We start from the raw sequence: 14536 nt of genomic DNA, 5'->3' as shown, positions 1-14536 counted from the left end.
GTGTGTGGAAGTTCGATACACACACACAGAGAGATGTGATCTATATGATTTACCACTTTTCCTCTTTGATTTGCGTCTTGACTTTGTGTGCAAGAGAAAGCTAAAAAGCAGTGATAGGTGCGAAGTTGTTGCAGAATATTAAGCTTTCTTTCACAAGCAAAGCCCATCTTTTTGACATCAATCATTCATGCATGCTGTAATATATATATATATATATATATAGAGAGAGAGAGAGAGAGAGAGAGAAAGGTGGGAGACAAATAGGTTCAAATTGGAGGATGATTTTCACGTTGCGTGATACCTCGCTATTAGAAAGTTTTTGTTATGATCGTGGCTTGCATTATATGCCCCACTACGTACCGATCATCAACACCTTTAAGTATATATATATATATATATATATATATTTGCGCGCGCGCGCGCGCACACACAAAACAAATTAAAATCAGTTTATCAATATATATGTGTATATATATCCACTGACGACGAGAGATGCTTGATGAAAACGTAAATGTAACAGCTGTAACCTTCAGTGAAGCATATTCAAAGGCTTCAGGAAACCATATATTCTTTTCCACCACAAAATCAATATCAATCATCAATCATTATATAAATTTTGTAGATCATTTTATAAATTTTGTAGCCATGCTATGGTAGTGGCTTATGAATAGCAATAGTATTTGATGAATATAATTAAATGCATATTTTACTATAATTGTAAATAATAACTAATAACCCACCAAGATTTTAATTTATCATACTAAAATGCCAGCCGAATAACATAATTCTTAAAAAAACATGAGCTATATATGTCTAAAAAAATTATGAATAATACAAAATTAAAAATAATTTAATAATTAAACTTAGCACCAATTAAATTTAATACTTTTAGTGGATAAATACTTTTGTCACCAAAAGTAATTATATAATTTATTTTTAATTTTTAATCTTTTTTTATAGAAATTATTTTGTTGTAATTATTAAATTATTTTTTATAAAAATATTTTTGGTAACGGTATATTTTTGGTGGCAACATGTCAAGGTTTTTGTTACTTTTGACAATGACATTTAATTATCATCATTAAAAGTATATTTTTTATGACAACTTTTAATGGCAATAAATTATTGCCACCAAAAGTAAACTTATAATAGCGAATTTTTTTATCATCGTTAAAAGCCCACTTTTAAAAATAATTTTTTTTATCACTGCTAAAAGTCACCATCAAAAGTCATTTTTTTCTAGTGTTATATGTAAATTAAACATCATCCACACACTATATAAGAGCCAATGATTCAGGGTACACTTGTATTAATATAGCATGGTAAACATGATGATTTTCTTAAAAATCACACGTGCATGAACAAATTATGTGGGTAACTAAATTGATTGTTATTATTATTCAAGCACAAGGAACTCTTTGAAAGAGAAATTAAATATCAAAATTTGAGTTTTATCTAATAAAGTACTTCTTCAGTTACTATTTACTTGTCATGATTTACATTCCTTTTGTCTCAAAACATATATCTTGTTATAAATTCAAAGGTATAATTATTTTTTGTTTCCAATAATACCCTTGTTAAATGGAGGTAGTTGATATTTAAAATAGTGTGATTTAAATAATGGAGGGCAAAACTGGAAAAAATAATTCTTACATCATTCAATATTATAAGAAATTTTTAATTGAATGACACCCACAATAAATTAGTTAATTTTTTTTAAAAATTATACACTCTTTTCATGTTTATCCTTATATATATAATGTTTCAATTAGTTAATTACACTCTTGATTAAGGATATTTTTAGAAAAATCCCATTAATTGTACTTTAAAATAAATGAAGTACCTCATATTTTAACATCTTACTTTAGAAAAAAATGCTTTGTATTTTTGAATGAATGGAGTACATAAATTTCTATTTCTCCTTAGTTTGTGTTTTTTTAGGACAAGTAAATAATGACAAAAAAGTAATTAACAAACGAATGTAAACACAGAAACTCGTCTCTTGGAGAGTTGGATAGAATGCACCCAACTGTTCATAAACTATAAATGGTGTGGCTCATTTTAAACATAACATCTAGTTATACAAGAACCTAGGTCAAATAATATTTAATTTTCCTTAAAGTAATGAAATCAATTAATATGATCTTAATTAAATAGGGAAAATGACCAAAAACATTCCCAAAATATGCAAATAACAATTAAAAACCGTAAAATGTGATAATTATTATTTAATCCTCAGTGACTTGCTTGTCATTTTGATTTTTGACAAAACAACATATTTACCTTTGGTGACTATTATAGGAAATGACTATTTTAATTGAATTATTGATTAAAACGGAGCATAAGATGACTACTTTCTTTCAACAAATTTATTTATGAAGTTTAACTAAGACAAGTAATAACAACATCACAAAAAAGGAATTAACGAAATTAAGTTCTCTTGTCTTAATTATAGGGCAAAATTTTAAAACTCAATTTGGTTCTAATGTAGTAGTTAATTTTTTTTCTCAATATCACCCTTTTTTAATTTTTTTTGATGGTTTACAAGTATTCTCTTATTGAAGATAATTTATTCGAAACACAATCGAATACTGAATGTAAACATTTCTCTCAGAATTAAGTTATAATTTTTTGGGACACGTTATTGTGGCATTTATTTTAATGTAGGTTAATATTGAAAAGTCAAATATTTTGTATACATTTAAAAATATTAATTACCATTCTTTAAGGATCGTGATGATGATTAACTTTGCCCTAAACTTCAAATAAGATGGAGCACTTGACAACGTTTTTATGATGATGAGGAATACGAAAATGAATTGAGCCAATGGGGAAAATGTGGTGTTGTTTATGGTTGAGAAAAACATTGATTGTGATATATATATATATATATAATGTTAATGAGTAAAATGGATTCTAAACTCTTGCTCCAAAAATACTTTAAACTCTAAATTCTTAAAATGTGTTAAACTTTTAAATTTATAACAAAATAAATCCTGATCATTAATTTTTTTAATATCATTATTGTTCAAGTTGTATTGTTCATTGTGGGCCCCAGTTAATGCTGACATGTCATTATTAATTAGTATAATAGATCCTAAATTATTATGTTTATAGCATTCTAAATCTTGAACTTTAAAATTTTGAGCCAATTACTCCTACCATTTATATATAAAACGTTAACTTTATGTAGATTAAATTAATTTTAGCATTGTTAGTTATGGCGAATGACCTATACTTTTATGAAATGATATTTTTACCTTTTTTTTGTAATGTTTTTTAAACAATTAGTATCTCATGCTTCCATATACTCTAATTTAATTAACTAAATAATGTTTATTTTAATTTAACGGTGAAAACTTGTATCATTTGAAAAGAAGTTTAACTATTAGATAATTTTGATTAACTAATTAATTTGAGTTTTAAATTTGTTGATGAAAAATTATTAGCATTTGCATCCATCATTTGTAAACTTTTATGGTACTTAAACTTTTTTTCAAATGAGATCCTAAATTTTTATTAAATAAATAAATATTATTTAAAATAAGAATAAATTAGAGTTATAGAGTATATAGAATTATGAAATATTAATCGTTTGGAAAACATTGTAAAAAAGCGCAAAAAACGTCATTTCACAAAATTATGAGTTGTTCGCCACGACCAACAATGCATTTACTGTGACGAATCATGCTAAGATTAATTTGGTTTATATAATAATTAACATTCTATACATAATTGGTGGGAGTGATTTGCTTAAAATTTCAAAATTTAGGATCCAAAACACTACTAACATAATAGTTTAAGATTTGTGACACTAATTAACAATAACATTTCAGTATTAACTAGGGCCCACAGTAAACAATACCGTGTGAACAGTAATGGTGTTAAAAAAATTAACGATCAAAATTTATTTTGCTATGAATTTAAAATTTTAAAATTTATTTTACATATTTTAAGAGTTCAAGGTTCAGGACGCTTTTAGAGTAAGAGTTTGGGGTCCATTTTATTCATTAGCCCTATATATATATATATATTCCTCACAATTAATTCTCTTTTCATATATATATATATATATATATGAAAAGAGAATTAATTGTGAGGAATAGATATACAGGGTCATTTATGAGAGCTTAGAAGAAAAGAGAGTGAAAGTGGTCCGTTGTGATAAATTGCATAGTGAGTGATGGGCAAAGTGGGAGACAAAATGAACCCCTAGTGATCTCAAAACAGCAGACAGGAGATTAGATTTCTTGGTCCCAAATTGGTTCACTTGTTCTGATCCTTTCTTCAATTCCAAGCCTCCCTTTTTAAAAAATGTTTTTTCATGTTCTCTGACCCGAATTTATTGAAAACATTTAAATCTCATTAATTAGCCGCTCTGATCATTTTCTCATCATTAATTTTGGTAGCTGGAGTTGTGTTGCCCAAAGTAAAACGACATTTAATTTAAGTCCCTCTAACAATTACACTGCCCCGCAAGTTTGGGAGATTTTAGTTTTGGTCCAAATTAAAAGAAAAAAAAAACCTTTTACTTTCAACCCGCAAAATTGGAGGAGCTGTCAATGTAAGAATTTTGTTAGTAGACTATCTATCAATATTCTTCTATAAGCGTTGTCTGGGTATGAAAGCACGTTCCGATCTTAGTAAATCCTTGAAACCAAATAAAAAAAAAAGCTTATACTCTTTTCAATTTTATAAAGTAGCATTTTTAAGTGCCTTATTTTTTTCGTATTGGAAATTTTTAATTAAATTCATCATTAATTATGGTTTTTTTAAACTTTTTTTCTTGGTTTGTGGGTAAAAACTTCCTTATATCTGAAAGGGAGGAAGTTGGTCAGGGAAAAAAAAAAGCGGAGAAAGCACTATTAAATTTTACTATGATTTAAGTTATTTAATAAATTTTTTAGTTGTGATTTTGTGAAAAATACCAAGTTAGAAATTTTATGAACCCACTAACCAATTGATTTTCATTGCAATGATTTTAACTCAATTTGTCTTCCTAAGCAAAAATCAAAATAAAAATCCATTGGAGGACGTCTCCTTTTTCTCCCAGACTCAATTTGTCGTATCCTGAATCGAGTTTCCAACTCGATTGTGCCTATTTTAATTTTGAGGTATCGGTTCAGCTGAGTTATTTGAAAATAACTTTGAAGTTTGAAAAAAAAAAAGAAAGAAAACTAAACTTGCTGATTTTCTACAATATTTAGCGCATATATGAAACTCCGTGCTAAAAAAAAAAAAAAAAAAACTCCATGTAATAATCTTGCATAAGAAAGACTCGCCAACGAAATGTAAAAATAAGTCTCAAAATTTGTAAAAACTCATTTCCAAAACCAAACAAGTAAAGGTTATAACATGTTAGCATTATGGTGAATTTAATTAATACTAATTGAAAATACTCAGAAATTAAATTGAGATTTGAGACTACCGAATCTATATGCGTACAAGGCTACATACTCCTTTCGCTCTCCTATAATACAAAATACAAGTCATATTTTGATAAAAAAAATTAATCTTTTAATTCTCTAATTTTTAAGTCACTTATAACTCAGTCCCTCAACTATGGCTCGCTATGACTCAATCCCTCAACTATAACTCACCTATGATTCAGTTTCTCAACTTTTGAATTATTTACAAATTAGTCCCTTAACTTTTGTTAATTTTTTTCATGTTAGCTTATACCTCACATCAATGAGTTACTGGTTCATTCGCTTTAACTCAATCCCTCAACTCAATCACTCGCTTTAACTTACTGGTTCTTATTTTTTAATTTTTTTAAAAAAATTTCTTATTAAATAAGAGGGATAAAAAATGCTCATATATTATTTTAAAATACCCTCCTTTTACTCATTGATGTGAGGTATAAGCTGAGGGATTGAGGGATTGAGTTAAAGCGAGTCATAGTTGAGGGATTGAGTTAAAACGAGTCATAGTTGAGGGATTGAGTTACAAGTAAGTTAAAAGTTGAAAAATTAAAAGATTAATTTTCCTTATTTGAATTGTTAACTTCCTGATTGGTTGCAAGGAAATGGAAGGGAAGGAATGAAAGATTTTAACAAGTTTAATTTTAAAGTAATGTTTATAAAATATTAATAAAAAGGAGACGTAAAATAAAGAGAGTAATGAAAATTAATTAAAATCTTTGAACCCCACTTCTCCAATTTTTTAAAAATGAACTCATTATAAAAATCTCCCCACCCTGCCATTCCCCTCCAACCAAACACATCATAAATGACTGTCCTTTTGTGTGTTATTTCAGGATCAGTGCATGTTATCTGTTACTGAGTTCATGCACCTGGACACATCGCGACATTGCCTCACTGAAGCTCAGCTCCTGTGGCTTTCAACCGACAGCTGCCTCATTCAATAGCCACAATCCTACCTTTTATTATTGTTCTTTATCACTGCCCTCTGCTTTTTTTTTTTTTTTTTTTCTGTCCTTTTTCCTTGATACCATTTATGCCCACTCATACTCACTTCAAACCAATCAGTTTAAAGTTCAGATTGTCACTTCATCTTTTTTCAATAATTCCAAGACATTTGTCCCTTCACAAATTCCATTTTCTTCAATGTAGACTCCATACTTGCTGCTGGAGGAATGTCCAATTTATGGACTTCAGGTGAGCATATACAGACAAACATGATGGAGTGAGCTTAGTCTTATCAACCTTCTTAAGTCTAATTGCAATGATAGCAAGAAATGAAATAAAACTGAAATATTTTTTTTTGGAATAAGCAGGGCAAGCCCGAAGGCTCGAAGTATCAAAATACAAACACTAATTCACCACAAAAGTGGCAGGGCGTTCAGAAGAGAAGACATTAAAAGAACCCAACGGTACAGTGGGGATAATCAGTAAAACTGAAATATTATGACACCATCAAGTATAGCTATCAGCAAATTAAGTTAAATCATATTTTATAATATAAAAATGTCAAGTCATACAATTTACAAGTTATGATCAATGCACTTTATTTCTCAAACTCCGTGCAAGACATGAAAAAAATGTATTTAGCTCAAGTTAAACCGTCTTATCTCTAGTTTCAAACTAAAACTTTCATGTACATAGTAGTACATACAAAGCACAAAATACAACTCTTCCCCCAATTACTTCAATGTAAGACAAATCTACTGATTGGGACCCAAAAGTGACAGAAGAAAAGCCCTGTAGTTGCCAGATGTTTCTGAGTGAACTGCATCGTTCAGAGTCTTTTTGTATTTTTTAACATATTCAGCTTTTATGTACCGCATGTCAACCTCAGCCCTTGTTACAATCACTCTAATTAGCTTGGAATCATCAGTTCCAAAACCTTTCATAGCCTTATATAATACCTGCATTGAGAAGAAAACAAGAGGATACATTCTTGCTTTTTGGCAATAACGAGTCCTGAAAGGTTCCAGCATGCTTGTGAAAAAAACTTCTTTAGACCAGAACAGCTTAAGATGATGGCATTTTAAGTGAAACTACAAGGGAATAAACTGGTCGAGAAAAAAAATTAGACGGGCCTAAAAGACTATTATAGGCCCAGTCCTAACTATAATGTTCCCTGCCTCGCAAAAACAAGCATACAATTAGTTTAGAAGTTCTGTAATATAATCAAATACTATTACAAGTCCACTGTTGCATCTTTCATCCATGGTCTGACATAAAAACTTGTAAATGAATACGAAGACTATAGCCTCATTGCAGTTAAATGATACACTATACGAAGCAAATAACTGATTTCCAATTGCAGGGAAATACCTTAGCAAAAAACTTCCCTGGATTCTCTGCACATCGGACTATTGTCAAAAGAGCATAACAGAAATTCCCTGATGTTTCTTTCTTTATTGCCTGAAATGGATGTGAAGAAGGTAAGCACCCGAATGTAATTTCCAAGAATATATGTATTCTGGAGGAAGACAGATCATGTGACTTGACTTGTAAATAGTATTTTTTGAGCTGCGTGTTTTGCTCGTTATGTTTAAGTTGGATACCAATGGATGAGAAATAAAATTGTTTGATTGTGACAGACAGATAATGTGATTGATAGATTATGATGCTGAGATAACATGGGTATAAATAGAAACGATATCATAATTATCTATCACAACGTTTCTTCCCGGAAAATGCATGGGTTGGTAATTCTAGTTCATTTTAAAGGGAAAAATATGGTAAAAGATACCTTTTTCAGTGAGTTCCATACAATTCATGGTAACAAGAATTTGTGGCATTCATTGGGGCCTGCTTCTTTCACTGAAAATTTGGATAAAGGTCTTCTCATCAGTTCCAAATCTCTCCTCTCCTGCTTTATGGAGAACCTTCGCATCCTGCTCAGCTATCTCTTTGCTGACCTCAGGGCCTTCATAACGGGGAATGCTTACATATGCAAGCAAGATCTGACTCGACGTTTACACAAAAAGTATCAGCTACAGCATCTTCATTGTTCTAAATATCTTGAACAAAAAATAATGGGCTCCCTATTTAAATGGGTTTGCAACTGCCAAAAACAACCCAATGAGATTCACTGAGCAGAACATGAGGACCACATGGAAAGTGAATTTATAGATATTTAGATATTAAGTGCTTTATAGATAAAGCAGCCAAATATTAAAAACAACGCCTAATAGAACTATCCAAGCACTTGGAACTCACGCATGCATAACTTCAAAGCCATCTGGAATGCCATAATAAACTATAATGTTCTAATCCCATGCAATGACGTGAGGAAACGTGGATTTTTCAGCCACCAGAGCATATTTAGTGAGTGTAGCTATTTTGGAAGGGGTGGGGTGTCATTTTAAAAATCCACAAAGAAAACAAGAACAGAGAGAAGCCTCACTTTCTTATGATCTCCAGATGTCATCATTTCAATGTCTTACTCGAGAACAACTCCAAACTTAGAATAGTAAACCTGTCTTAGATATTGTAGCTGAGATGGAGTTCTTGAACATATTACTTCAGTAGCAGCTTCAAGGTTTTGATCCACAACTAATGTCCTCCTAATGGTTTCTGCATCACGTCCTGCGGGGTCATGCATCCAAAGCAAAACTGCATCCTGAGAATCAGAAAAACCAAACTGAACACCATACTAAACAGTTGCTATCTTTTTTTCTTCACACAAAAATAGTTACTGAAGTGCCAATAAAAAAAGGCTTTATCTAGTAAAATAAAATATATATTGATGACTTGATTAATGGTTGTAAACAACAAATCAAATCAGAATGGAGTTCTAAGTAACCCTATTGTTATATTAGTACCTCTAACTTGCCACTAAGCTCAGAAGATAAACGTTTAAGAAACTCTGAGGAATACATAGTTCTGTATTCATGTTGGATATAGGCACGCTGTGTAGCATCTCGATGGGCAAGTATATCGATAACAGCTTTAGTATCACATCCAAAACCTGTGAATACAAGGAATTTAAAAAAAATGAAATTAAAAAAAAAGAGGATTATGGGTGAAAAGAGAACAGCACAAATTAATAATGGCTAACAATCATTTCGGTCTGTTAACTATTTATTTGTTTCAACTTGGTCTCAACTTTCTTCTCCCTCTCTATCTGTTTTATTTTCCCCTTAGCTTTCAATGTATGCCGTATTCGTCCTTTCCATTACGTCCATCAAAGATCATTTGGAAACACAAAAGAACTCAGGGATCATTTTGGAACACTTTAACTGGCCAGGTTGAAATACTAGATCAAGCTGATAGTGGAACATGGTGCAGAGAGAAAGTTATGGGACCAAACTAAAAGTGCCAAAAGCATAGTTATGCTATTAATAAAATGAGCAGGGATAAGACTCAGACTCTTTCAAGAGCTGTAGCTGATGAGAACACAAGTTGATGTAGAAACAAAAACATACTTTTGAAGAGGTTACAAAATTCTATAAAGAAACTGAAATCTCGGTAACTATCTGGTAGCCGCCAAAATCTAATATATAAAATGTCAGTAAAAACTGGCCAACAAAGAATTCCTTCCAGACTCCATTGTTGGGGCTTGTCATCCAATGTAAAAATATAAAACGGCCTTAGAATGAATCAACAAAATCCATTTTTTCAGAATGATTCCCCCGGAAATTCATATTGGCTTTGAGTCCTTCACAACGACCAGATTCATGCTTTAATTAAGAAGGCCATTGATACTGGCATACATGATTCAATGCAGTATCATTCATCTCACAGAATGAAAATTAGGGTACTAATTGACACAAAGATGTCCAAATTGGCCTCCTTTTTTCCCGTAAAATATTCATCGTCTAAAACCAGGTTTTTCCCAGATATTGAAACCCATCGGTCATTGTATTACATTGTGAACGACAATTTAAACATAAAAGGAGAGAAACCGAGACAGAGAAAGAGTACCTTTGAAAGCACGATGAAGCTGTACAGCATCGTCCCTCGGGGAAGGAGGAACTGGGGGTAAGCTTAGCGTTGACATTTTCCTCTCCAAAACACAATTCTCTTCGTATTTCTATTACATTTCTGTCACGCCTCTCTCAAAGTCTCAACATCGAAGCTGCAAGAAAGATGGAAGTTACGTCCTCAACGTTTAGAAAGCTTTTATCTACGCTATCATGCTTCTTTGCATGCAAGTGTCTGGTTTGCTTTCTATAAATTTATATAATTAAATATTTAAATTAGGTGCTTGTGTTTCAATAGAAAATTTCATATTAAATGTATATGAAAATAGTATATATAAAGCTCAGCTAAACTTAAATAACTTGTATCAATTACAATTAAAAATAAAACGATTATTACAAAAACAGCCAAATTTCTGCGTCTCATTGAAGTTTCACCTTCCAATAAAATCACCCATCTCAAATCTCTTGAATGATAAAAGATTCTGATATCTGCCACGTTCAGAGTGTAATACGGAGTGAAAAAAAAGAAATTTTTATTTTTAGTTCCTACAAGTCATTGTTATGATAGAAAACATGTACATGAAATTTACACAACTCAAATTACATCATAATGGAAACAAGGATCTACAAGGCACTAAGATCATTACTTCACAACAGTATTTCACCTTAAGTCTCAAACTGATATTTCTAAGTACAAACACTGAATACAACTCATATTACAGCATTACTACGTTGAAAAATAGTGGAGTTTGAAGTGATTCCACATGCAATACCCACATCATGATCGTTTGACTATTCTACTGGTTGGGACCCAAAAGTGCAAGAAGAAATGCCCTGTAGTGGCCAGATGTCTCCGAATGAACCGCATCATTCAGCGTCTTCTTGTATTTCTTCAAATATTCAACCTTTATAAACTGCATATCAATCTCAGTCCTTGTTACAATCACCCTTATAAGTGTGGAATCATTAGTCCCCAAACCTTTCATCGCTTTGTGTAACACCTGCATTGAGAAAAAAACAAGAAAATCCTATCAAATGTCTGCATGAGCAGTTTTGAAAGATTCGTTCGTGCTTACAAAGCATACTTGAATCAATACAGCAAATTCTTGACATTTCCTCCATTTGCAGATAAGATATAGAAATAGGGCATGCAAGGATAACTTGAACCATCAAAATTTGCACCAGTTATTGCACCCTCCATCCTCAGTATGACATTAAAGCTTGCGATTGAATAGAAAAAATTGTTGTTTCATTGTTATTAAATGATACTGCAATAGTAGCTGCCATTGAATTGGTCATGGTAAAGCATAGCCAAGCTGTGGTCACTGCCACGTTTGGTAATTCAAAAAATTAATTATACTGCTATAAGAAGTAAATCCGTAACTTTGAAGTGCAAGGTAATACCTTCGCAAAATACTTTGCTGTATTCTGTGCACATCGAACTATTGTCAAAAGTGCATAACCAAATTCCCCGAGGTTCGTTCTTTACTGCCTGATATGGGTGCAATGTAGTTAAGCACAAGAAACAACATTTTCAAGAAGATAGAATTCAAAAGTGATCATGTAAAAGATACCTTCTTCAGTGAGTGTCCATACATATCATGGTAATAAGAACTTATGGCATTCAACTGTGCTGCACTTCTTTCACTGAAAATTTGAATGAAAGTCTTCTCATCAGTTCCTAATTTCTTCTCCCCTGCCTTGTAGAGAACCTTTGCATCCTTCTCAGCCATCTCTCTATTAACTTCAGGGCCTTCAAGTCGAGGAGAGCTTATATATGCAAGCAAGATCTGACTCAATTTGTAAACGAAAAGTATTAGCAATAGCAACATGCGATGAAGATCTGGGGCAACTTTCAAACAAAAAAGTAGCAGCAATAGCTGCTCTATCGTTCTTATATCTTCAAAAAGTCACTGCTTAAAAAAAAATCCGGCGAGATTTTATTGAGCAGATAATGACCACAAGGAAAGTAAATTCAAAGATTTTTACTGCAACTGAGCCAATTAAAAAAAAAAATGGAATAGAACTATCCTGGAAGAGGCAAAACAATATAGTACTTGAAATTTTAAGCCCATCATTCTTCCTACTCATGCAAAAGCATAATTTCAAAGCCATCTGAAATCGCATAATGCAATTCAACCTCGAAGAGACAAATCAACCAGAAACCGTTCAACTCACAGGTCAAAATAAATAACTGGAAATTAAGAAGCAAGGAAAATTATGAATTTTTGGGCCAATGGAGCACATTCAGTGTGACTATTTTGGAATGGCTAAGGAAGCTTTCCTAAGAGCCATACACACACAAGGACAAAGAGAAACCTTACCTTTTTATGATCTCCAGATGTATTCCTTTCAATGTCATGTTCAAGAAAAACTCCAAACTTAGAATGATATATCTGTTTTAAATATTGTAGCTGGGATGGAGTTCGTGAACATATCACTTCGGTAGCAGCTTCAAGGCTTTTATCTGCAACCAGTGTCTGCCTAAGGATTACAGCATCACGTCCAGCAGGGTCATGCATCCAGAGCAGAACTGCATTCTGAAAATCAGAAAAATGAAATAATAATAATAATAATAATTAATATTTACTAAATACAAAAGAAAGATTATTATATGACACACCACAACGGATTTCAAATTAATATTAATTAATACCTCTAGCTTGCCACTAAGCTCAGAAGATAAGCGTTTAAGAAGATCCTCAGAATACATAGCTCTGTACTCATGTTGTATGTAGGAACGTTGCGTAGCATCACGGTGAGCAAGTATATTAATGACAGCACTAGTATCACATCCAAATCCTGTAAATGCAAAGAATTTATGAAATAGATTAGTAAAGATGGAATAAAATGTGGGTAGCCTGGCTTCAAAACCCTCCTAATGTAAGGCAAAACAGATGTTAATAATGGTTTTCTTATCATTTTGGTCCTTATTTATTTGTTTTACTATGATCCCTTAATATTTCTTGGGATTCAATTTGGTCCTTTAACTTTCAAATTGCGTCAAATTAGTCCTTTTCAAAATAGAGAAAGTCTAGAGGAATGGACTCTTCAAGAGCAGCTCCAATATACGAAGACAAAATCCACTTAGAAACTACAGTACACACATTGGAAGAGGAAGGCAAATTGAACACACTCTACAAAGAAAATGAAATCTTGGTAGTTGTCTGGTAGCTACCAACATCTAGTTTGAAAATGTCCGAAATGTTCTCGGCCGAGCTGAGTTCCAATCACAGACTCTGTTGTTAGGGCTTGTTATCCAGTCACCTTATTATGATCCCAAGCATGTAAAATAAGGAAGGTATTAAGAATATCTCAACAAACCCTCATTTTAGAATAAGTTCCCCAAAATATTCATACTAGTTCTGGGAAATTTACACCGATCATATTATGCTTGAAGAATCTCACCAGAATTGTTATACAAGATCAACATCACTCAATTCAAAAAGCGAAAATTGACGGCTTAATAATTAATGCAAAGGTGCCCAATTTGACCTCCCTTAATCCTAGGCGTCCATGTTCTTCCAGAATTACCCACAATCATGCTGTGCACAAAAATATTGAACCTGACTTGAGAATGATCAGTTAAAATACACGACCAACAAATTTGAAGTTAAAAATGGGAATCGTTCTTATTCCTCAAGCAGGATATTCATTACACTGTCACGAACAAATTGAACAAGAAAAAAAACGTGGAGAGAAATCGAGACAGAGAGAGTGAGAAGGTACCCTTGAAAGCGCGGTAAAGCTGTATAGCATCATCTCTTGGGGAAGGAGGAGCTGGGGGTACAACCAACGTAGACATCTTTCTCTGCGAAACCAATTTCTTGCAGTATTACGGAGATATTTCTGACTTCGTAATCAACGTCTTGATTGTCTTCTCAACGAAGCTGCAATGGAATCGAAAGCGTTGCGTTCATATAATTTATTTATTGGCCAGCACAATTTAAATAAGTAACGCAGGGGTCCATTAAAAAAGCAACACAGCAATATTTTTATAAAAATTGTGCTTAGCAAGTTATCATTTTTTTATTAAAAAAATCTATAAACTTTCGTAATTATAATTTTTTTTTTTGGCAAAAAAACCTTTTCCTAATTATTCAAATGCAACGGTTTACTTTGAAATTGAAAATTTCACCAAAACGAAGACGGCAAGGAACGCAACCCCCCCATCTTGAAAACGATGCATTCTTATTA

The 14536-nt window shown here is 32.1% G+C and overlaps 2 pseudogenes; both read right to left on the bottom strand.

Annotated features, from left to right (window-relative positions):
- Positions 1-6899: 6899 nt before the first annotated feature.
- On the bottom strand, positions 6900-10746 carry LOC129291457 (annexin D5-like; annotated as a pseudogene).
- Positions 10747-10915: 169 nt separating this feature from the next.
- LOC129289481 (annexin D5-like) lies at positions 10916-14269 on the bottom strand (annotated as a pseudogene).
- Positions 14270-14536: the final 267 nt, after the last annotated feature.

This window comes from Prosopis cineraria, unplaced genomic scaffold, assembly GCF_029017545.1.
Source record: "Prosopis cineraria cultivar Desert tree isolate PC_DT_omini unplaced genomic scaffold, ASM2901754v1 PC1, whole genome shotgun sequence".
In the NCBI taxonomy this organism is placed as follows: domain Eukaryota; kingdom Viridiplantae; phylum Streptophyta; class Magnoliopsida; order Fabales; family Fabaceae; genus Prosopis; species Prosopis cineraria.
Note: the sequence above shows the minus strand (reverse complement) of the source record. Positions and strands in the feature narration are given on the sequence as shown.